Source organism: Pan troglodytes, chromosome 15 (assembly GCF_028858775.2).
Source record: "Pan troglodytes isolate AG18354 chromosome 15, NHGRI_mPanTro3-v2.0_pri, whole genome shotgun sequence".
Lineage (NCBI taxonomy): Eukaryota > Metazoa > Chordata > Mammalia > Primates > Hominidae > Pan > Pan troglodytes.
The window spans coordinates 98,171,990-98,195,462 of record NC_072413.2 but is presented as its reverse complement, the minus strand read 5'-3'; the positions used below and the strand labels follow the sequence as shown (position 1 = coordinate 98,195,462).

Sequence of the window (23,473 nt, the reverse complement as noted above, 5' to 3'; positions counted from 1 at the left end):
TGTCAGAATTCAAACCCAGGGCCTGGGGTTGAATTCAGGTCTCAGTAGCTGAAGATCCTCAGCACAAATGGTGGGGCCAGTGCTGAGAAGTACATGGAGTCTGGAAAGTAAGGCCTGGTCTTGGCAATGTGGTGGAGGTGGGGCTGGATGGACCCTGGAGAGAGCAGCATGTGAAAGGCCCAGATGCATGGCCTGGGAGCTGACATGGGGCAGTGTAGCTGGAGAATAGAGCACAGGGTGGGGGAACCAGGAGGTTGCAGCCAGAGATGGGCAGAGGTGGAAGCAGGGCTTTGAAGGGCCTTGCAGGTTGCCATTGGCCCTGATGTCAGGGTAGTAGTGAAGGCCTGTGGCCATCACAAATGCCTGTCTATGCTCACCTTTCCCCTCCGCTTGCCTTCCCACCCCCACCCCCGCCCCCGCAGGCCCTGACTCTCCCTTCCAGGGGCCTGCCCATCAGTTTTCACCAGCAGAGCTTCAGGCGCAAGGCTGCCTGGTATGAGGGTGCCCTCAGCTCCCCAGGCCTGTCCCCAAACAGTCCAGCTGGGGGACCCAGACAGTCATTCAGCCTCTAGGGGCCTCCACTGACTCCCCAGGAACAAAAGAGCCTTTGTGCCTCCCTCCCAGGGCTGCCATGGGCCTGAACATCAAGTAGCCTCTAAAGTACCTGGCAGGGGGCCTGGTACTCAGATGATGCCCAGGGATGTTACTTCCTAGCCATCGTCCCGCTCCTTGGTTTATATCAACACACAGGTATTAACGTGCCTTTTGTGAGCCACTCTCTGCTTACTGGGGAGATACAGAGATGAAAAGTCAGTGGGTGTAGGCAAGCAGATGGCAGCCCAGTGTGGGGTGGTCGGTGCCAGTAGGAGGAAGATGCACAGGGTATGAAGAAGCCCCAGAAGGCCCTTAACCCAACCCCAGCCGGGATTGCAAAGAACCGTCGGAGCAAGCGAGGGGGAGGGGAAGGGGGGAAAGGTCGTTCTGAGCAGAGGGCACAGCCTGGGTGAGTCTAGGCCGGCAAGGAGCACGTGGCAGGCCAGGGGGCCTGGCGGGAGGTCTGGCAAAGATTTGTGCCTTTATCCCCAAAAAGCCACTCCGGGGTGTAAAACACCGCCGCTAGGTGGAGAAGGGAGGCGAGAGCAGCGGCTCCAGGGCACCTGGGCGAAAGAGCGGAAGCGGCGCCGCTCAGGTCTCCGGCCCCGCCCTCTGGCCGAGGTGTCAGGCCTGACGCCCCGCCCACAGCTCGCTGAAGGGCTACGGGACGCGCGGGATGGGACTTTGCCTCCCTCGCTGGTTGGCCCGAGCCGAGGACACATGACACAGAGCGGCCAATCCCCGCGCCTCAGGGACCCATGCCCACTATTTCCGAGCCCGGCCCGCCTGATTGTCCCGCGCGGGAGCCGCAGGGATACTGGTCGGCAGGGGGCGACAAAGGGCAACTTGAGCCGCCGGGACGCGGTTGTGGAGGCCCCAGGGCTGCCGGGCAGTAGCGATTTCCGGGACGGCCGGGCGGCCAAGTTCGGTGACCTTTCTATGGCGTGTGCGGTCGCCGAGGCCGCCCCGCGTCTGACATCCCCGGGGCAGTGGGCTCTCCTCGTGTGGCCTGGCGCCTGATTGCTGGCCCACCCCACTCTGCCAGGCCTCAGTTCCTAGTCTCTGAGGGTCTGGGCTTCTGCAGGGACGTAGGAGTAACAAAATGCCCCCTCCGCCCGTGTCCCCCCATTTTTTGAGGTCTTGACCTCTACCTCCCAGAGCTCACGCTGCCTCCTCCAGGAAGCTTGTCCCGGAGCCCTGGGACGAGACTCGAGCCCCACCCCTGACCCCCGTGCTCTCGGGCCCACAAACAGGTCCCTGGGCCTTGACGCATGGTCATCTGGGGACCCCTGTCCCAGAACGCAGAGCCTGGGCAGAGCCCCCTCCCCAGCCATGGCCCCAGGTTCGTTGGGGGTCCTGAGGCTGGTAAAGGCCGCCTTTCGTCAGGCTGAGACCGTGAACTTGGCACGGGCCATCACCACCCACAGCTGACTAGGAGGAGATGCAAAGGGAGAGGCCCCTGCCGAGGCCTGAGGTCCCCGTGAGGCGCGGGGGCTGGGGAGCCGAGAAGCCGACCTTGATGGAAGGCCGACCTTGATTAATTAAGGTATCTGGCAGAAGAAATTTATTTCTTTATCTTTTTTTTTTTTTCCCCCTGACTTCTCCCACCCCGCCCTGAGCCCATCCCCATCTGGACTTAAGCCCTAGACCACTTCGGAAGTGGGTGGGTGGTGGGGGGAGGGGGGTGGTGATCATTTGCCAAGACATGTACAAAACAAAGTTTCTGGAAACAGGCTCTTCCAGAATTCAGCAGAGCCTGCTGGGAAGGCCACTCACCCCCTCGGGAACAAGGGTTTTGCCAAAAACACTGGACATGGAATTAAGCCTTACCGATTTATCTTGGTGATAGCCTCTCCCAGAGAAGGTCAGCTCTAAAAGGGAAGAAAAGTCTGTCCCCGGTTATAATTCTTTTTTTTTCTTTGAGACAGAGTCTCACTATGTTGCCCAGGCTCTAGTGCAGTGGCGCAGTCTTGGCTCACTGCAAGCTCCGCCTTCCGGGTTCAAGCGATTCTCCTGCCTCAGCCTTCCGAGTAGCTGGCATTACAGGCACCTGCCACCACGTCCAGCTAATTTTTTTGTATTTTTAGTACACACGGGGTTTCACCATGTTGGCCAGGCTGGTCTCAAACTCCTGACCTCAGGTGACCCGTCCACTTCAGCCTCCCAAAGTGCTGGGATTAGAGGCATGAGCCACCGCGCCCGGCCTGTTATCATTTTATTGAGTGTAGTATTTTATATTTTATTCCTTTAGCTAGTCAAGAAAAAAAAAGGAATAAAATATAAATCCAGGAGGCAGAGGTTTTGGTAAGCCGAGGTCGCGCCACCGCACTCCAGCCTGGGCAACAGAACGAAACTCCGTCTCAAAAAACAAAACAAAACAAAACAAAAAAGACAGCCCGATCGCGGGGGCTCACGCCTGTAATCCCAGCACTTTGAGAGGCTGAGGCGGGTGGATCGCAAGGTCAGGAGATTGAGACCATCCTGGCTAACAGGGTGAAACCCCGTCTCTACTAAAAATACAAAAAATTAGCCGGGCGTGGTGGTGCACGCCTGTAGTCCCCGCTACTCTGGAGGCTGAGGCGGAAGAATCGCTTGAACCTGGGAGGCGCAGGTTGCAGTGAGCCAAGATCGTGCCGCTGCACTTCAGCCTGGGCGACAGAGCGAGACTCCATCTCAAAGAAAAAAAAAAAAAGAATAGATTAATCCATTCGTGGGTTAATAAATTAATGGGTTAGCATGTGAGTAGAACTACATACATGCCTGAGGGCTTGATGGAAGGCCGACCTTGATTAATTAAGGTATCTGGCAGAAGAAATTTATTTCTTTCTCTTTCTTTTCTTTTTCTTTTGAGAGAGAGTCTAGCTCTGTTGCCCAGGCTGGAGTGCAGTGGCACAATCTTGGCTCACTGCAACCTCTGCCTCCTGGGCTCAAGTGATCCTCCCACCTCAGCCTCCCAGTAGCTGGGACTACAGGTACATGCCACCATGGCTGGCTAATTTTTTATATTTTTAGTAGAGACGGGGTCTTGCCATGTTGCCCAGGCTGGTATGGAACCCCTGGGCTCAAGTGATCTTCCCACCTCAGCCTCCCAAAGCGCTGGGATTATAGGCTTGAGCCACCTTGCCTGGCCAGAAGAAATTTCTAAGTGTGAAGTGAAATAAAATATAGAGACAAATCTCTAAATTGAAAAAGTTTTACTTGAAAAGCAAGAATGGCAATTTGGGGCATATAAACAAACCAGGTAGTTTTCAGTATGTCTGAAGAACAAAGAGAAGGTTGGAGGTTTTATAAAAAAGAAATATTATGCATTGTTTTAAAAGGAAGTTCATGGCTATTAGTAAAGTTTTGGGGAGCTGACAAGCTCTGGTGAGCAATGATGATGCCGCGGGTAAAACTAGTCTTAGAGTTGCACCAGGTTGTTTCAGTAACAGGTGGGTAAACTGGTGTCATGTTACAGCAGGCAGTTTCAGCAGCCAGGTTTGCAGAGAATGACATTCTTGGAGCAATGTTATGTGACCCCAGTGCTTTTTCCTCCTGGCCTCTCAACTCTGTTTTAGTTGGGTCTGACAACAGTAACCTGGTTGTATGATCAACTTTCACATTAGCAAAACAGAGACGAAGCTGCATGATGACTTATACTAATAATTCTTTTTTTTTTTTTTTGAGACAGAGTTTTGCTCTGTTGCCCATGCTAGAGTGTAGTGGCATGATCTCCGCTCACTGCAAGCTCTGCCTCCTGGGTTCACGCCATTCTCCTGCCTCAGCCTCTCAAGTAGCTGGGACTACAGGTGCCTGCCACCATGCCTGGATAATTTTTTGTATTTTTAGTAGAGATGGGGTTTCACCGTGTTAGCCAGGATGGTCTCGATCTCCTGACCTCGTGATCTGCCCGCCTCGGCCTCCCAAAGTGCTGGTATTACAGGCATGAGCCACTGCGCCCGGACCTTTTTTTTTTTTTTGAGATGAAGTTTCACTCTTGTCACCCAGGCTGGAGTGCAGTGGCGTGAGTTCAGCCAGTGCCACCACACCTGGCTGATTTTTGTATTTTTAGTAGAGATGGGGCCTCAACCATGGTGGCCAGGCTGGTCTTGAACTCCTGGGCTCAAGTGATCCACCTGCCTCAGCCTCTCAAAATGCTGGGACTACACGCTGGGACACGGTGCCCAGCCCTGCCTAATTTATTTTAAAAAGGAATTTATTTCTTACAGTTACAGAGGCTGAGAAGTCCCAGGTCGAGGGGCCACATCTGGTGAGGGCCTTCATGTTGGTGGGGGCTCTCTGCAGAGTCCTGAGGCAGTGCAGGGTATCACATGGTGAGGGCTGAGCATGCTAGCCCACTCTCATGATAACCCGTCAATCCAATAGCACACTAAGCCCTCATGACCCAGTCACACCCTAAATGCCCTACCTCTCAATATTGCTACATTGAGAATTAAATTCGAACATGTATTTTTTTTTTTTTTTTGAGACAGAGTCTTACTCCATCACTCAGGCTGGAGTGCAGTGGCGAGATCTTGGCTCACTGGAACCTCCGTCTCCCCAGCTCAAGTGGTTCTCCTGCCTCAGGCTCCCGAGTAGCTAGGATTACAGGTGCCCACCACCATGCCCGGTTAATTTTAGTATTTTTAGTAGAGATGGGGTTTCACCATGCTCACCAGGCTAGTTTTGAACTTCTGACCTCAAATGATCTGCCCACCTCGGGCTCCCAAAGTGCTGGGATTACAGGCGTGAGCCACCACGCCTGGTCTGAACACGCATTTTGGAGGGGACAAATATTCAAACCATAGCATTCTGCCCCTAAGTTCCCCAAAACTCATGTCCTTCTCACGTACAAATATAGTTATTCCATCCTCGTAGCCCCAGTGCTGTAACTAATTCCAGCACCAACTCAAAAGTCCAAAGTCCAGAGTCTCATCTGTAATCCCATGAAATCAAAGCAAGTTATCTACTTCCCAGATACAATGGTGGCACAGGCATAAGGCGGACACTCCCATTCAAAAGGTAGGAAGAGGCAACATGAAAGGAGGAACAGGCCCCATGCAGGTCTGCAACCGGGCAGGGCAGACATTAAGGGTTAAAGCTGGAGAATGATCTCTTTGGACTCCATGTCCTGCACCCTGGATACACTAGGGCAGGTTGGGCCCGAGGCCCAGGCAGCCCGACTCCTATGGCTTTGCTGGGGGCACGTCTGGCTGTCTGGGTTGGAGTGCAGTGCCTGAGGTTTTCCCAGGTGGATGTGGCATGTTGCCCGGGCTCTGCAGTTCTGGGGGCCCACAGTGGTCCCACTCCCATGGCCACACTAGCCATTAGCCTGGTGGGGACTCTGTGCTGCAGCTCAGACCACACATTTCCTCTGGGCCTTGCTCTATGGGGGGCTCTCTGTGGTGGCTCTGCCCTTGTGACAAGTCTCTTCCTGGGTCCCCAGGCTTTCTTTTGCAATCTGGGTGGAGGCTGCCAAGCTTCACAGCTCTTGTGTTTTGCAAGTCTGCAGAATGAGGCTGGGCACGGTGGCTCATGCCTGTAATCCCAGCACTTTGGGAGGCCAAGGTGGGCTGATCATGAGGTCAGGAGAGTGAGACCATCCTGGCTAACACGGTGAGAACCCGTCTCTACTAAAAATACAAAAAAAAAAAAAAAAATAGCCAGGGGTGGTGGCAGGCACCTGTAGTCCCAGCTACTCGGGAGGCTGAGGCAGGATAATGGCGTGAACCTGGGCAGAAGAGGTTGCAGTGAACCAAGATCGCACCACTGCACTCCAGCCTGGGTGACAGAGCAAGACTCCATCTCAAAAAACAAACAAACAAAAATTAGCTGAGCATGGTGGTGGGCACCTGAAGTCCCAGCTACTTGGGAGGCTGAAGCAGTGAAGCAGGAGACTCGCTTGAACCCTGAGAGGCAGAGGTTGCAGTGAGTAGAGATCGCATCATTACACTCCAACCTGCGCAACAAGAGCTGAACTCTGTCTCCAAAAAAAAAAAGTCTGCAGAATGAGCACCGTGTGAACCTCTGCCAAGGTTTACGACCTGTACCTTCTGGTACTGCAACAGGAGCCGCAGCTGGGGCCCTCTTGAGCCACAGGTGAACTAAGCATGGAGCGCTGTGCAGGGGTGTGGGGATCAGAGTCCCAAGGCAGCCCTGGGCAGCAAGCCCATGGAGAGCCACCTCCACCCCCAGGCTTGTCCCCTGACACCACTCTCCCTCCTCGGTCTCTAGGCCTGTGACAGGAGGGGCGGCCTCCGTGCTCCAGGCTCTCTGCATGCCTCTTTGGCAGTGTCTTTTGTTGTCTTGAGGCATGGCACCTGGCTTCCTTCTACATGCTAATCTCCTTAGCAAATATTCACCAGGCTACACCCATGGTTTCCTCTCCTGAACGTACTTTTCCACCCTCTATATGGCCAGGCTGAGAGTACTCCAAATCCTTCTGCTCTGCTTGCCATTTTTTTTTTTTTTTTTGAGACAGGGTCTCACTGTGTCGTCCAGGCTGGCGTGCAGTGGTGTGATCTCAGCCCACTACAGCCTCAACCTCCTGGGCTCAAGCGATCCTCCCACCTCAGCCTCCAGAATAGCTGAGACTACAGGTGCACACCACCGCACCCGGCTAATTTTTTGTATTTTTAGTAGAGATGAGGTTTTGCCATGTTGCCCAGGCTGGTCTCAAACTCCTGGATTCAAGGGTTCCACCCACCTCCCCCTCCCAAGTGTTGGGATTACAGGTGTGAGCCACAGGGCCCCGCCTCTGCTTTCCTTTCAATGATTAAATTCTGTCTTTAGATTATTCCTCTGCTCCTAAATCTTTATTTGTCTTTTTCTTTTTCTTTTTTTTTTTTTTTTTGAGACAGAGTCTCCCTTTGTCACCCAGGTTGGAGTGCAGTGACGCAATCTTGGCTCCTGTAACCTCTGCCTCCCGGGTTCAAGGGATTCTTCTACCTCAGCCTCCCAAGTAGCTGGGACTACAGGCACATACCACCATGCCTGGCTAATTTTTGTATTTTTAGTAGAGACGGGGTTTCACCATATTGGCCAGGCTGGTCTTGAACTCCTGACCTCGTGATCCGCCCGCCTCAGCCTCCCAAAGTGCTGGAATTACAGGCGTGAGCCACTGCAGCCGGCCTCCTGAATCTTGTACTAAGAGTAATTAGTGGCCGGGCGCGGTGACTCACATCTGTAATCCCAGCACTTTGGGAAGCTGAGGTGGGTGGATCACTTGAGCCCAGGAGTTCGAGACCAGCCTAGCCACCCATGGCAAGACCCCATCTCTACTAAAAATACAAAAATTAGCCAGGTGTGGTGGCGTGGGACTATGGTCTCAGCTACTTGGGAAGCTGAGGCACGAGAATTGCTTGAACCAGGGAGGCAGAGGTTGCAGTGAGCCAAGATCACAGCACTGCATTCCAGCCTGGGAGACAGAGAGACTGTGTCTCAAGTAATAAAATAAAATAATTTAGCCAGTTTTAGATGTTCTGTTGTGAGCAACAGAAAGAAGACTAAGACATCACATATAATATATATATATATAGATATCTATCATATATCCTTGTGTCAGAGGTGTTTGAACCAGAGTGATTCCATCTTGAATAGGAGATGGGTAAAATGAGACTGACACCTGCTGGCCTCATCCCAGGAGGTTAGGCATTCTAAGTCACAGGGTGAGAGATAAGAGGTCACAAGAGAGACAGGTCACAAAGGCCCAGCTGATAAAACAGGATGCAGGCCGGGCGCGGTGGCTCACACCTGTAATCCCAGCACTTTGGGAGGCTGAGGTGGGCGGATCACGAGGTCAGGAGATCAAGACCATCCTGGCTAACACAGTGAAACCCCGTCTCTACTAAAAATACAAAAAATTAGACGGGTATGGCGGCGGACACCTGTAGTCCCAGCTACTCGAGAGGCTGAGGCAGGAGAATGCGTGAACCCGGGAGGCGGAGCTTGCAGTGAGCTGAGATCGCACCACTGCACTCCAGCCTGGGCGACAGAGCAAGACTCCATCTCAAAATAAATAAATAAATAAATAAAAATAAATAAATAAATAAATAAATAAATAAACCAGGATGCAATAAAGAAGCCAGCGAAAACCCACGAAGACCAAGATGGTGACGAAAGTGACCTGGTCATCCTCACTGCTCATTATACAATAATTACAATACATTAGCATTAGGATTAGCATGCTAAAAGACACTCCAACCAGTGCCATGACAGTTTACAGATGCCGTGGTAACGCCTAGAAATTACCTGATATGGTTTAAAAAGTGAAAGAACCCTCAGTTCCAGGAATTGCCTGCCCCTCTCCTGGAAAACTCATGAAGAATCCACCCTTTGTTTAGCATCTAATCAAGAAATAACCATAAGTATGCTCAGTAGAGCAGCCCGTGCCACTGTTCTGCCTGTAGAGTAGTCATTCTTTTATTCTCCCTCCTCAGCTTCCCAAAATGCTGGGATTACAGGCATGAGCCACCGCGCCTGGCCTATTCCTTTACTTTTTTAAGAAATTGCTTTCATTTGACTCTGTGGGCTTGCCCGAATTCCTTCTTGCATGAGATCCAAGAACTGTCTCTTGGGGTCTGGATCAGACCCCTTTCCGGTCACACTTGTGTGTAAAATGTCATTGATTTTAAGATGATCCACTGATGATCCAGGCATGGTGGCTCACGCCTGTACCCCCAGCACATTGGGAGGCGGAGGCAGGAGGATTGCTTAATCCTAGGAGTTTGAGACCAGCCTGGGCAACATAGTGAGACTCCATCTCTACAAATAATTTTTAAAAAATTAGCTGGCTGTGAGGCTGGGCGTGGTGGCTCATGTCTGTAATCCTAGCACTTTGGGAGGCCAAGGCAGGTGGATCCCCTGAGGTCAGGAGTTCAAGACCAGCCTGGCCAACATGATGAAACCCCATCTCTACAGAAAATACAAAAATTAGCCAGGCGTGGTGGCAAGTGCCTATAATCCCAGCTACTCAGGAGGCTGAGGCAGGAGAATCGCTTGAACCAGGCAGGGCGGAGGTTGCAATCAGCCGAGATCAAGCCACTTCACTCCAGCCTGGGTGAAAGAGTGAAACTCCGTCTCAAAAAATAAAAAATAAAAATAAAAATTAAAAATTAGCTGGGTGTGGTAGCACATGCCTGTGGTCCTAGTTACTAGATCATCTCTTTTTTTTTTGGACACAGGATTTCGTTCTATCATCCAGGCTGGAGTGCAGTGGCATGATCTCAGCTCACTGCAACCTCTGCCCCCTGGGCTCAACTGATCCTCCTGCCTCAGCCTCCTGAGTAGTTGAGACTACAGGTGTGTACCACTATGCCCAGCTATTTTTTTGTATTTTTACTAGAGACAGGGTCTTGCCATGTTGCCCAGGCTGGTCTCAAACATCTGAGCTCGAGGGATCCACCCATCTCAGCCTCCCAAAGTGTTGGGACTACAGGCATGGGCCATGAGCCACCACTCCTGGCCTGAACAACTTTTTCTTTTTTTTTTGAGATGAAGTCTCGCTCTGTCGCCCAGGCTGGAGTGCAGTGATGCGATCTCCACTCACCGCAACCTCCGCCTCCCAGGTTCAAGCGATTCTCCTGCCTCAGCCTCCCGAGTAGCTGGGACTACAGGCATGTGGCACCATGCCCAGCTAATTTTTGTATTTTTAGTAAAGACAGGTCTTCACCTTGTTGACCAGGATGGTCTCAATCTCTCGACCTCATGATCTGCCCGCCTCGGCCTCCCAAAGCACTGGGATTACAGGCGTGAGCCACCGAGCCAGGCCCTGAACAACTTTTTCAATGAAAATGAAACTCTGTCCCTCAAACAATCTCTGCAGAGGTTCACCAGTGGTCATACTGTAACAGTGGAAAAGAACGGACACAACTAACTCTATTTTTTGTTGTTGTTGTTGTTTTGTTTTGTTTTTGAGATGGAGTCTTGCTCTGTTGCCCAGGCTGGAGTGGAGTGGCACGATCTCAGCTCACTGCAACCTCCATCTCCCATGTTCAAGTGATTCTCCTGTCTCAGCCTCCCAAGTAGCTAGGATTACAGGCTCATGCCACCACGACTGGGCAATTTTTGTATTTTTAGTAGAGATGGGGTTTTACCATGTTGGTTGGCCAGGCTGGTCTTAAACTCCTGACCTCAAGTGATCTGCCTGCCTCGGCCTCCCAAAGTGCTGGGATTACAGGTGTGAGCCACCATGCCCAGTCCTTTTTTTTTTTTTTCAAGGGGCCTTTACCCATTCCTGTTTGTAAGCCGGGATAATTTACAGCACTGAGATAAAATGCACAAACAGCAATCATGTAGTTCGTAAAACTAACTCTGGGATTAGAGGGGAAGTAGGTAAGCCAGGAATTACGTTTTGTTAAGGATTTATAGGAGCATCATGACCCTTGACTAAGGACAAAGAAGTTCCCAACCTCTTCAGACCCTCGCTGGCTCCTAGATGTCTGTGGTCCTCGGTCACCTCTTGATCCCAAGCCCTGCTCATGGTTTCCCCATATCCCCCCTCCCACAAAAAGCCTCTGACCAGCCTGAAATACTGAAGATGGGATTTTATTTTTTATTTATTTATATTTTTGAGATACAGTCTCACTCTGTCGCTCAGGCTGGAGTACAGTGGTGCCATCTCGGCTCACTACAACCTCTACCTCCCAGGTTCAAGCGATTCTCTTGCCTCAGCCTCCCAAGTAACTGTGATTACTGGCACCCACCACCATGCCCAGCTAATTTTGTATTTTTAGTAGAGCCAGGATTTCGCTATGTTGGTCAGGCTGGTCTTGAACTCCTGACCTCAGGTGATCCGCCCACCTTGGCCTCCCAAAGTGCTGGGATTACAGGCGTAAGCCACCGCGCCCCACCTAATTTTTGTATTTTTAGTAGAGACAGGGTTTCACCATGTTGGCCAGGCTGGTCTGGAACTCCTGACCTCAGGTGATCCACCTGCCTCGGCCTCCCAAAGTTCTGGGATTACAGGCATGAGCCACCACGCCCAACCATGCCTGGCTAATTTTTGTATTCTTAGTAAAGACGGGGTTTCACCACGTTGGCCAGGCTGGTCTTGAACTCCTGACTTCAAGTGATCCACCCACTTCAGCCTCCTAAAGTGCTGGGATTACAGGCATGAGCCACCACCCCAGGCCTTAAGATGGTACGTTAGAGCACGAGTTCCCCATCTCAGTTTTGCCGGCTCTCTGAATAAGCCTGCTTTTCCTCCCACCAACCCTCATCTCTTGTGTCTGGCTTTTGAGGGTTGAGCAATCAAACCTAGGTTCAGTTACAATATCTAGGATGGAATTGGATGACATCTTGATTTTCTTCCCTCTGGACCCTATGTGCCTGCCTGGACTGCCCTGGCCACCCAGCAGAGTTCTGCCCTCCTTCCCTTGGGTTGCTTGGAGGAAGTGTCTGGTGTCCTTGGCAATGATCACAGTGTGGGTATCTCAGTGGGAGCCACCTGGGTGGGGAGGCTCAGGCTGTGTCATCCCAGATTCCAGATAGCACAAGGCTCCATGCTTAGTGGATGACATCAGATCTGCCCTGCCAGAATCTCCTTTCTCCAGCCTCTTTTATGAATCTTGGCACGGCTGACGTTAGCTCAAAAGCAAATCATGTTTGATATTAATTTATTAAGGCATTCTGGAAGTTCCTCAGCTGCCTTAGTTTCAGGACCCCAGAGTTCCCAGAAGAACCCTGCATTGGCTAGTGCCAGCCAGTGGCTGTGACGGTCATACCTGCCCTGCTGAGCCTCCTCCAGCATCCTCTGCTCCAGCCCAACTATCCAGACCACAACTTGTACATTACTCCCTCCCAGTCTTTGTTTCTGCTGTTTCTTCAACCTGGGATACCATCCACTGTCCAGTTTTTGTTTGTTTGTTTTGTTTTTTGTTTTTGTTTTTGTTTTTTGAGATGGAGTCTCGCTCTGTCGTCCAGGCCGGAGTGCAGTGGCGTGATCTCGGCTCGCTGCAACCTCCACTTCCCAGGTTCAAGCGATTCTCCTGCTTCAGCCTCCCGAGTAGATGGGATTACAGGCATGCACCACCATGCCCAGCTAATTTTTGTATTTTTAGTAGAGACAGGGTTTTGCCATGTTGGTAAGGCTGGTCTCGAACTCCTGACCTCAGGTGATCCACCTGCCTCGGCCTCCCAAAGTGCTAGGATTACAAGCGTGAGCCACCGCGCCTGGCTCACTGTCCAGTTTTTGCAGCTCTAGACCTCACCCATTCTCTAAGACAGCCTGACATCACTTCCTTCTGGAGAGCACCCGTCCCTCCTCCCAAGGCCCTATCACAGCCTGACCATGGTAACTAGCCATGGTGCCACTCCTAGAAACCCTGGCTTCCCTGCATCCTCTGACTCTTGTCTTTGCTTCCTCTCCAAGACATGAACGTCCCTGGACAGAGCTAGAACAGCCACAGAGCTTTCTGGGAAGAGTTTTGGAGTCAGACAGGACCTTGGTTCCTTGGTTCCCCTGAACTGCAATTTCCGTCGTCATAAAATGGGGATATTGATAGTTGTTCACCACCGTGAGGACAGATGGCTGCCCTGGGCTGTGCGCTGGGGACACAGCATCAGAAATGTCTGGCCTACCTGCATGAAGGGGCTTGAACATGGGGGAACTATGATTAGTAACAGTGTGGTGTTATTATATTCATTTATTTGTGTATTTATAGTAACGTGCAAAACCTTAAGTGAGCAACCAGATGATTTTTCCCTATGTCCACCTACGGCTCCATCCAGATTGCATTACAGCAAATTTCCAGCTCCCAGAAGCCTCCAAAGGCAACTACTATTTAGACTTTTACCACCATAGATTAATTTTACCTTTGTTTTGTACTTTATATAAATGAAATCCTGCAGCGTGAATGTGGTCAAGGACCAGGGACCAGGCTGCCTGAGCTGAAGAGGGGATTTAGGAGAGGCCACGTCTAAGCTGGGTCCCAGCGCCAGGCAGGAGCAGGACCCCAGCTCTAGGTCCTCCCCTCCACCCTGTGTGACTCCACACTGGTCTCCCCACAGCAGCGCCGGGCCTAGGCACTCAGTATGTTTTTCCCTGTGGCAGGGAGGTGGGGTACAGTGAGTCAGGAGTGGGGTTTGAAGGCTATGGGTCAGGGCCAGAAAGGCAGGTTGGGCGAATTGAGCCAGGCCCCTATGTCCGCAAGCTGGGCGATGAAGTCAGTGCCGTGAGTAGTCCTGGTGGCATTAGTCATGCGCTCTGTTCTCACCTCCTGGAGCAGACCATTCCTGCACCCCACTCTCCAGGGGCCCAACCTCAGTTTCCCTGGTGGGACCTTCGAGAGGCTTGGCTCACCCAGTGATGGATTTGTTCACTTGTCTCTTTCAAGGCCTCACCCCCACACACCCTTGCTCTTTGTCCTGCCCCAGCCTCTTCAGAGCTGGGACCAGGCCAGGGACCCAAGGAGGATTCCGCTTAAAAGGCTCTCCCTTGGGCGGACACCTCATCCACATCCTCCCCACCCCACGTCCCAACTCCCTGAGGCCCTCCCAGACCTCAACACTCCCAGGCTCCCCAGGGCACTAAGCCTCTGAGCCCTGCTCGACTCCCCTTCCCCAGCCACAGTGGCCCTTGCTCCTTCCCACCACCAGGCCTGTGTCCCAGCCGTGCCTGCAGCTGAGAATCTCTCCTCTCCCTGGTCAGGAACTCTCTCCGTCCTTCAAGGCCCTCAAGGCCTGAACTCACACTTCTTGGATGCCCTGTGGCCCTTCTGTCTGGGCACTCCCAGCCTTGGCACCAGGCCATTCACCCTCTGTGGCATCATGCAGCCTTTGTACCGAGCCCTGAACTCGACCGGGAAGGGGCCTGTTGCTCCCCCTCCTCCCAGGTGGGGACAGATGGGGTCGACAGAAAAGAGGTTAAAGTAAGAAATTCGTGCCCACTGAGACGCTGGGCCCGCGACTCCCCTGGCCCTCTGGGACCCCCTTATCTCGGGCCCTGGTTTATGGGAGGTAGGGCGGGATCCCGCAGCCCGCGCCTCGGTTCCACAGCTGCACGCAGGTCCCTGCTCCGGGCGAGCGGCGGGCCAGGTTCGAGGACAGGCGCGGCACTGGGCTGGGCTGGGCTGGGCTGGGCCGCAGCGGGAGCAACGTGGGCTGGTCCGGGCTCCGGGCTGCGGGGGCGGGAGGATCAATGCTCCCAGGGGCGGGAACCGCGAGTGCAAAGCACCCTCCTCTCCCCACCCCCGCCGCCGCGGACAGTGCAGGATTGGGAGGCCTGGGGACCTGGCTGGCGGGGGGCAATGCGCTGGGAATGGGTGGCGAAGGAGGACGAGCCTGGGAGGAGTCCACTAATTCAAAAAAATTTAATTAGATATCTTTTTATACCGGCCCGGTGGCTCACACCTGTAATCCCAGCACTTTGGGAGGCTAAGTTGGGAGGATCCCTTGAGCCCAGGAGTTTGAGACCAGCCTGGGCAACACAGCAAGACCCCGAGACCCCATCCCTAAAAAAGAAAAAAGATATATATATATTTTTTAATTAGCTGGGCGTGGTGGCACATGCCTGTATTCCTAGCTACTGGGAATGCTGAGGAGGGAGGATTACTTGAACCCAGGGCTTAGAAGGCTATAGTGAGCTATGATCACACCACTGCAATCCAGCCTGGGCAACAGAGCAAGACCCTGTACCCAAACAAAAAACAAAAACCCAAAACCCCCAAAGATATCTTTTCTGCCTTTAAATGATTAACATTCGTAAAACTCAAACTGGGCAGATGCATTAAAAGAAAAATCCTCATCCCGCAGCCCCCCTCCAGTTTGACAGGATCCTTCCAGGCCTTCTCCAGAACCTCCGCTCACACACAAACACACACAGATGCCTCTGCAGACAGACAGATGCACACAGGCACACCTTTGCACAGACACACACAGCCACCCACACAGCCACAAGGACACACGGTAATTATATAAAAAGGTGGATCAGAACAGTCTTCGGCGTGGGTGTATTTATGCAGACACGTCTTTAGTGACAAACCTACGTATATTTTACTTTTACAGGTTTTGCTGTAAGAACAGATGCTACTCACGCGCCATCTCCCTGTTCCGGCCCCTCCCACCACGCCCTGGAGGCATTTCACTGTGTCTGTCCCATCTTCCACACTGCCGCTGCGGGCATGGTCCCACCGTAGGGACTCGGTGCCAGGTTGTGCACCTCTAAACTTCATGCCTGGTGACTCCATTTCCAAGGCTGAGGGGTGGTGGCAATGGGGTGCCCTGGGGTTGTGGAGGTGGAGTTTTGCTCACCTCTGGGATTCAGGAAGGTGCCCTGGGCATGAGGCCAAGGAGAGAAGTCAGAGGTGAGCTGCTGAACTGGGGACAGACTTGACTTTCTTCTTCTTGTTTTGTGTTTTGCAGAGACTGGGTCTTGCTGTGTTGCTCAGGCTGCTAGGCTGGCCTTGAACTCCTGAGCTCAAGCGATAGCCTCCCAAATTGCTAGGATTACAGGCCTGAGCCACCCTACCTGGCCCTCCTTGACATTTTTTAAAAATTTAATTTTTGTGGGTACATACTAGGTGTATATATTTACGGTGTACATGAGATTACATGAGATATCTTGATACAGGCATGCAATGCATAATAACCACATCAGGGTATCCAACAGGTCAAGCTTTTTTTTTTTTTTTTTTGAGATGGAGTCTTTTTTTGTTGCCCAGGCTGGAGTGCAATGGTGCGATCTCTGCTCACTGAAGCCTCCATCTCCTGGGTTCAGGTGATTCTCCTGCCTCAGCCTCCTGAGCAGCTGGGATCACAGGCGTGCGCCACCACGCCCAGCTCATTTTTGTATTTTTAGTAGAGAAACGTTTTCACCGTGTTGGCCAGACTGGTCTCGAGTTTCTGACCTCAGAGTGATCCACCTGCCTCAGCCTCCCAGAGTGCTGGGATTACAGACGTGAGCCATCGCGCCCAGCCAGTTCAAGCATTTATCTTTTGCGTCCTTGACATTCTTGAGGGACATGTTTGAGGTCTTTGGGGCTCTCCAGATTTGTGTCCACAACAAACATTGATTATCCACTGAAAATGCAATCACATTCAACCGGAAATAGCCCCTTGGAGGATCCTTAGGTCAGTGGGGGGAGCTGAGTGGGCTCCTGCCTGTCTGTCAGCATTTCATCCCCAGCATCCTGTGTCCATGGGCTGCACCGGCATGGAGGGGGTTCCCACTGGGTGGCACTGGCAGCAGAGGCAGCCTCACACCTCACGCACTATCCGAGCTTCAGAATGCGTCTCTGTACGCTGGTGGGGCCAGAAGCTGGGCTGCCTCTGTGCCTGGCTGCCATGCTCAGTCTTTCTTGGGCCTGGGCTGGGGACCTGGCTAGGGAAACCAAGAGTATTTCAGAGCTGTGGTTTGGGACGTGCATATCCCATGGAGCGCCCGAGCTAGATGTGCCAGGGCCAGAGCGCACCTCCACTCCTGAGGAGTCCCTTTGCCCTCCACTGTAAAGCGCTGAAATGTGGTGGCCTGGGCTCCCAGCTGACGGGACGGGAAGCACTGTATTTGTCGGCCCAGGGATGAAGGTGGCACAATTCAGAGTAGAGCCCGGTTCTGCCTTGGTGTTGGCTCTTGCCTGTGGGGCTGGCACCACGTCCCCTGCTCCGAATGCCTGCACCTGCTTGGGTGTGTTTGTGTGTGGTGTGCAATTGGGATTCCGCACCCCCTCAGCCCCACCCACCAGTTTTTATTTTATCCTTAAGACACATGTTTGAAAGTGACCTAATCAACGAGGTGTCATAAATGAAATAGCGACAAGAGTGCTCAGGGGATGGCATAAGGCTGAGGGCCCCAAAAGGGAGGCTCCCAGCAACCCTGTGGAAATCACCCAGCAGCCCATGGCCCCCGACACCTGGTTCTCCCAGCTGACAACTGCTGTGGCCTGAGGGCCCACTGTGTGCCAGGCAAGGCTGTGGGTGTTTGACACACAGGCTCCTGCTCCTGAGAACTCCAGGAAGTAAGGTAGCTATCTCCACTTTACAGGGGAAGAGACTGAGGCACGGAGGCGAAGTGGTTTGCCCAAGCTCAGCTGGCGGGTAAGAGGCTGAGATGCCATCTCAGCTGGGTCCGTGTCCAGGGACCGTGCTGCCCCTTGGGCCAAAAAGGAAAGACAGAGAATGAGACAAGACCACCGAGGTAGTGAGCAGTGTCGGGGAGAGGGGGAAAGACAGAGAATGAGACAAGACCACCGAGGTAGTGAGCAGCGGTGGGGAGAGGGGGAAAGAAGGACAAGTCATCAGTTCAGGCTGACAAATCAGGGAGGCTTCTGGGAGCAGGTGGCACTTGGTCTCGACATGAGGGTTTGGAAAGAGTTGGGGCAGGCATGCAGGATGAGAGGCCTGGGGATACAGGGAGGGAGTGGAGACCAGCGTGGGGTCAGGGTTGGAGGACTGCATTCAGGTGGACTAGCCAGATGCAGCCGTGCAGGCACGGAGGGCTGGTCTGGGCCGTGCCTTACGGGGTCAGGCTATAGTGGGCTATAGTGGGAGACAGGAGAGGCCACAGTGGGGCGGACATACACGAGGCTGCGGCATGGCCTTCCTGTGCACAGCTTCACTGAGAAGTCTGTGGACAGTCTCACTTATTCATCTGCAGGCAGTTTATTTCTGTTTCTTCTTGGAAGCTCTAAGGATTTCCTTTCCCTCCCTCCCCCCCTCCCTCCCTCCCTCCCTTCCTTCCTTCCCTCCCTTCCTTCCTTCCTTCCCTCCCTCGTTTTCTTTTTTTGAGACAGGATCTCACTCTGTTGCCCAGGCTGGAGTGCAGTGGCACGATCACGACTCACTGAAGCCTTGGCCTCCCAGGCTCAGGTGATCCTCCCACCTTGGCCTCCCAAGTAGCTGGGACTATAGGCATGAGCCACCAGACCAACTATTTTATTTTATTTTATTTTTTGTAGAGACAGGGTTTCTCCATGTTGTCCAGGTTGGTCTCAAACTCCTGAGTTCAAGTGATTCTCCCACGTCGGCCTCCCAAAGCGCTGGGATTGCAGGTGTGAGCCACCGTGCTCTATGGCTTTGGGATTTTTGTTTTCATCTCCTTACTCAAAAATTTCTCTACAATGTTTCTAGATGGTAACTTTGGGTTTTGCTGTTATTGTTTCAAGTTGTGCTCACTTTTCTTTCTTTCTTCTTTTTTTTTTTTTGGACACAGAGTCTTGCTCTCTCGCCCAGGCTGGAGTGCAGTGGTGCAATCTCAGCTCACTGCAACCTCCGCTTCCTGGGTTCAAATGATTCTCCTGCTTCAGCCTCCTGAGTAGCTGGGATTACAGGCTCCTGCCACCTCGCCCAGCTAGTTTTTACATTTTCACCATGTTGGCCAGGCTGGTCTTGAACTCCTGACCTCAAGTGATCCAACTGTCTGGGCCTCCCAAAGCGCTGGGATTGCAGGCGTGAGCCACTGTGCCCAGCCTATGCTCACTTTTCAATTAAACTGCACACATCTTAAGATTATACCTGTGTAACAAGTATAAGTAGCTATGAGATCCATCCTGTTTTAAAATGGGTTTTATTATGATTCTGGCATAGTGCGGCCGACAGAGCAGGACTCGACTGCCATTGGAAAGAATTTGTTACTTACAGTTCCCAAGAGGAGAGGGCACACCTTGCCACACACGGCCACCTGGGGTGCACCAGGCCAGGCTGGAGGGCAGGGGAGTGGGGGGAAATGTGGGAAAGCCCTTCTTGAGGTTTCCATGGGAAGGAATGGGTGAGGCAGGGTGAGCAGGCTTGGGATTGGTAGGTTTGAATCATTTCAGGAGGCTGGGGGTGTAGAGCTGTCTAGACTGCCTGGTACTGACCCTCCGGTGGTTAGGGCAGGGGAATACTGGACCTGACTGTGACAGCCCAATGGAGGGGGTAGTGGGGTATGGGCTAGGATTGGCTAGCTTGCATCCGAAAGCCTTGCTCCTAAGCTGGTCATTTGCAATCTCTAGGAATTGGCTAGCCCTAGGAGGGGCAGTCCCTCCAGGGTCAGCAAAGCCCCAAGATGTCACAGCATCACAATTACAGAAAAGAAAAAGGCATGGCGAATACAACTGGCCCTGTGATGCGTTGACATCGTATTAAGGAAACCTTGGGGTGATGATAGCAGAGACTGATAGAGAGTAAGGCATAGGTTAGCATGAACAGCATGGAACATTTCAATGTGAGAGTGGGAAGGGGTGGCGCAAGGAGACGTATGAGGTGTCCTCATGGTCTGGCTTGTAACCAAGTTTCCCATTTACATGGCATAACCCAAGAAGAGAGATCTGAAATTTCCAAGGTCTCTAACAGTATCTTGGTGGAGTTGTAAAGTGTGTTAAAAGCATACGATATTTTGTTTCAACAATATATCTTAGAGATTAGACAAATCCCCCTTTAAACACAGGAAAGGGTAATGGGAAAGGTTTTTGTTTGTTTGTTTGTTTGGGTTTTTTTTTTTTTGAGACAGAGTCTTGCTCTGTCACCCAGGCTGGAGTGCAATGGTGCGATTTCCACTTACCGCAACCTCCGCCTCCTGGGTACAAGCAGTTTTCCTGCGTCAGCCTCCCAAATAGCTGGAATTACAGGCGCCTGCCACCATGCCTGGCTAATTTTTTTTTTTTTTTTTTTTTTTTTTTGCAGATGGAGTCTCGCTCTGTCGCCCAGGCTGGAGTGCAGTGGCATGATCTCAGCTCACTGCAACCTCTGCCTCCCGGGTTCAAGCAATTCTCCTGCCCTAGCCTCCTGAGTAGCTGGGACTACAGGTGCATGCTGCCACACCTGGCTAAATTTTTGTATTTTAGTAGAGATGGGGTTTCACCATGTTGCCAAGGCTGGTCTTGAACTCCTGAGCTCAGGTGATCCACCTGCCTCGGCCTCCCAAAGTGCTGGGATTACAGGCATAAGCCACCGTGCCCAGCCCTTTTTTTTGTATTTTTAGTAGAGTTGGGGTTTCACCATGTTGGCCAGGCTCTTCTCGAACTCCTGACCTTAGGTGATCCACCCGCCTCGGCCTCCCAAAATGCTGGGATTACAGGTGTGAGCCACCATGCCCAGCCCTCTGGTTTTGATTTAAGTTTGGGTCTCTGTGAGGCAAGAGTCCCAGAGTCCTTGACCCTCAAAGGGACAACTCAGCCAATGGCACCATAGTTTGTAACAGATATGAAGATGCGGCCCTGTGTCAGTCAGGCAGCCAGTACTAAGGTGACTGGCTGGAGTTTGGCCAATTGTGTTGACCCTTGAGTCCTGTCCTTCATTAGGGACATTCTGACTGAGAGATGGAAAGCAGCCATCATCCACTGAGCTTCCTCATGCTTACAATGGTTGGCAGTGCGGTTCCTACCGTCTGTGTTCACTCAGCTAATCCCAGGGGCTCTCCAGGTAGCCGCGAGGTCTGAGAGCAGGTGAGCTCCTTCAGCACCTACAAGGGAGTTGGGAGGAGTTCCTCCTGCAGGAGGAATACGCCAGAGGGCTCAGGTTTGGTTCCTTTGCGTCTTATAAAGGCCTTGGTAGCCACACCAAGTTTGTGGGGGTGCTGCTGCCATGACCCAAAGCAAAATGGGCAGCCGGGTATAGTGCAGTGGTGCGACGACGGCTCACCGCAGTCTCCACCTCTCCGGCTCAAGCGATCCTCCCACCTCAGCTTCCCCAGTAGCTGGGACTGCAGGCATGTGCCATCGCGTCAGCCCAGCAATTTTGTTAAGAGAAGCGGTGTCTTGCATCATCAAACCTTGAGCAACTAATGGCCATGCTAGGTGGTCCAGAGACTGCAGGGGGCCTGTGAGGGGTTGCCAAAGCCCATCCACAGTGCAGGAGTCTCCGAGGGCTCTAACAGGAGTGCCTGCTGATTCTTACTTGAACAGATTTAGAGCCTTTTGTGTGAGGGAGTCCTGCTTCACGTGGGCCACTGTATAAGTAGCAGCATCAGTAGCATAAGTAAAAATTTGTAAATGATGAATGTATTGCCATCAGATCCCAAAGAGAACTAAAAGATGTTGGACTTGGATGTCCAACATGTTTTGCCATCAGTGTCATGCCAACATCTCTTCTCATCAATGTCATGCCAACATCTTCTTCCCATCAGTGTCATGCCAACATCTCTTCCAATCAATGTCATGCCAACATCTCTTCCCATCAATGTCATGTCAACATCTCTTCCCATCAATGTCATGCCAACATCTTTTGCCATGTCCAACGTCTTTTGCTATCAGTGTCATGCCAGGCCAGTGCCCCTGGAGCAGGTGGATGTAGGGAAGGTATTGTCTGCATAACAGTGTGCCCTGGCAGAGCTGTGGGGGTCCCCCAGGGCAGCCTGGCCCAGCTGCAGTGTGTCCCTCTGGAGGCAGAGGCAAACTGTGGCTGAAAGCCTGTTGAAACAGGCATCAAATATAATGTAGTAGCCAAAGCTGTCAGCGCAAAATACTTCATGGTTGTTGACTGGGGTGGAGTTAATTTTAATGCCTTTGGGCCAGGCACGGTGGCTCACACCTGTAATCCCAGCACTTTGAGAGGCTGAGACAGGCAGGTGGATCACAAGGTCAGGAGATCAAGACCATCCTGGCTAACACGGTGAAACCCCATCTCTACTAAAAATACAAAAAATTAGCCTGGCGTGGTGGCGGGTGCCTGTAGTCCCAGCTACTCGGGATGCTGAGGCAGGAGAATGGCGTGAACCCAGGAGGCAGAGCTTGCAGTGAGCCGAGATTGTGCCACTGCACTCCAGCCTGGGCAACAGAGCGAGACTCCATCTCAAAATAGTAATAATAATAATTTTAATGCCTTTGGCTGTTGGGTGTGGGGGCCTTAGTGGGTGGGACCACAGCATGAAGATTGTAGAAATCTACCACCGGGAGCCCTTTGTTTTTCCTGGGTTTAAGAACAGGTAAAACTAGACCGTTAAACAGAGCAGCAATGGGAACAATCACTGCCTTATTAGTTAGGCTTTAGATAATAAGCATCACTCCCTGAGGGCCCATTTTAACTTATATTGAACCAAATTAACTATGTAATTTAATTAACTTATTTTTTGAGACAAGACCTTGCTCTGTCTCCCATGCTGACTGCAGTGGCGTGATCTTGGCTCACTGCAGCCTCAACCTCCTAGGCTCAAGCAATTTTCCCTTCTCAGCCTCCCAAGCAGCTGGGACCACTGGTGTGCACCACCATACCTGGCTAATTTTTAAATTTTTTTTGTAGAGACGTGGTCTTACTATGTTGCCCAGGCTGGTCTTGAACTCCTGGGCTCAAGCAATCCTCCCGCCTCGGCCTCTCAAAGTGCTGGGATTACAGGTGTGAGCCACCTCACCCGGCCCAAATTAAATTTCAACTGGAGGTCCACGGGGTCCCATTTTATTGAGCAAATCTGTAAGCACTTAACTTTAATTGTAAAGTAAGTACTTTAATTGTAAAGTAAGTGCTTAAAATTTAAAATTAAAGGCTTACTTTAATTTTATTATTCATTGTGTTAGAGCATCTATACCCAGTGTGTGATATTTTAAGGCAACGGGTACTATAACTACAGGAAATTTAGGCAGGGCTGCCATTACACTTAGGCATATCTATTTTCCCTCTATTTTATATTAAGTTACCTCCTTAAGATTATAAGGGGGGGTACAATGTTTAAATTGAGTTGGGGGCCAGGTGCACTGGCTCATATAGTATCAGTGCTTTATAGGTATCATATAATCTCAGTGCTTTGGGAGGCTGAGGCAGGAGAATTGCTTGAGGCCAGGAGTTTGAGACAGCCTGGATGACATAATGAGATCCAATCTCTACAAAATAAATAAATAAATAAATAAATAAATAAAATAAAATAAAATTAGCCTAGCTGTGGTGGTGCATACCTGTAGTCCTAGCTGCTTGGGAGGCTGGAGTGGAAGGATCACTTGAGTCCAAGAGTTTAAGGCTGCAATGAGCTATGATCATGCCACTACACTGTAGCCTGGGC

At 51.8% G+C, this 23,473-nt stretch overlaps 1 protein-coding gene across 4 annotated transcripts in view; it reads left to right on the top strand.

Moving 5' to 3' along the window:
• Window positions 1–1,324: 1,324 nt before the first annotated feature.
• Window positions 1,325–23,473, top strand: part of DEGS2 (delta 4-desaturase, sphingolipid 2) — a 45,676-nt gene continuing 23,527 nt past the window's right edge. Inside the window, exons 1-2 of one of the 4 annotated variants that reach the window (XM_063793873.1) lie at window positions 1,387–2,140; window positions 15,577–15,748. The gene's annotated coding sequence lies outside the window, so the exon portion shown is untranslated. Of the gene's footprint in view, window positions 2,141–15,576; window positions 15,876–23,473 lie in introns of all 4 variants that reach the window. The other 3 variants (XM_063793872.1, XM_063793871.1, XM_063793874.1) reach the window with 3 other exon arrangements.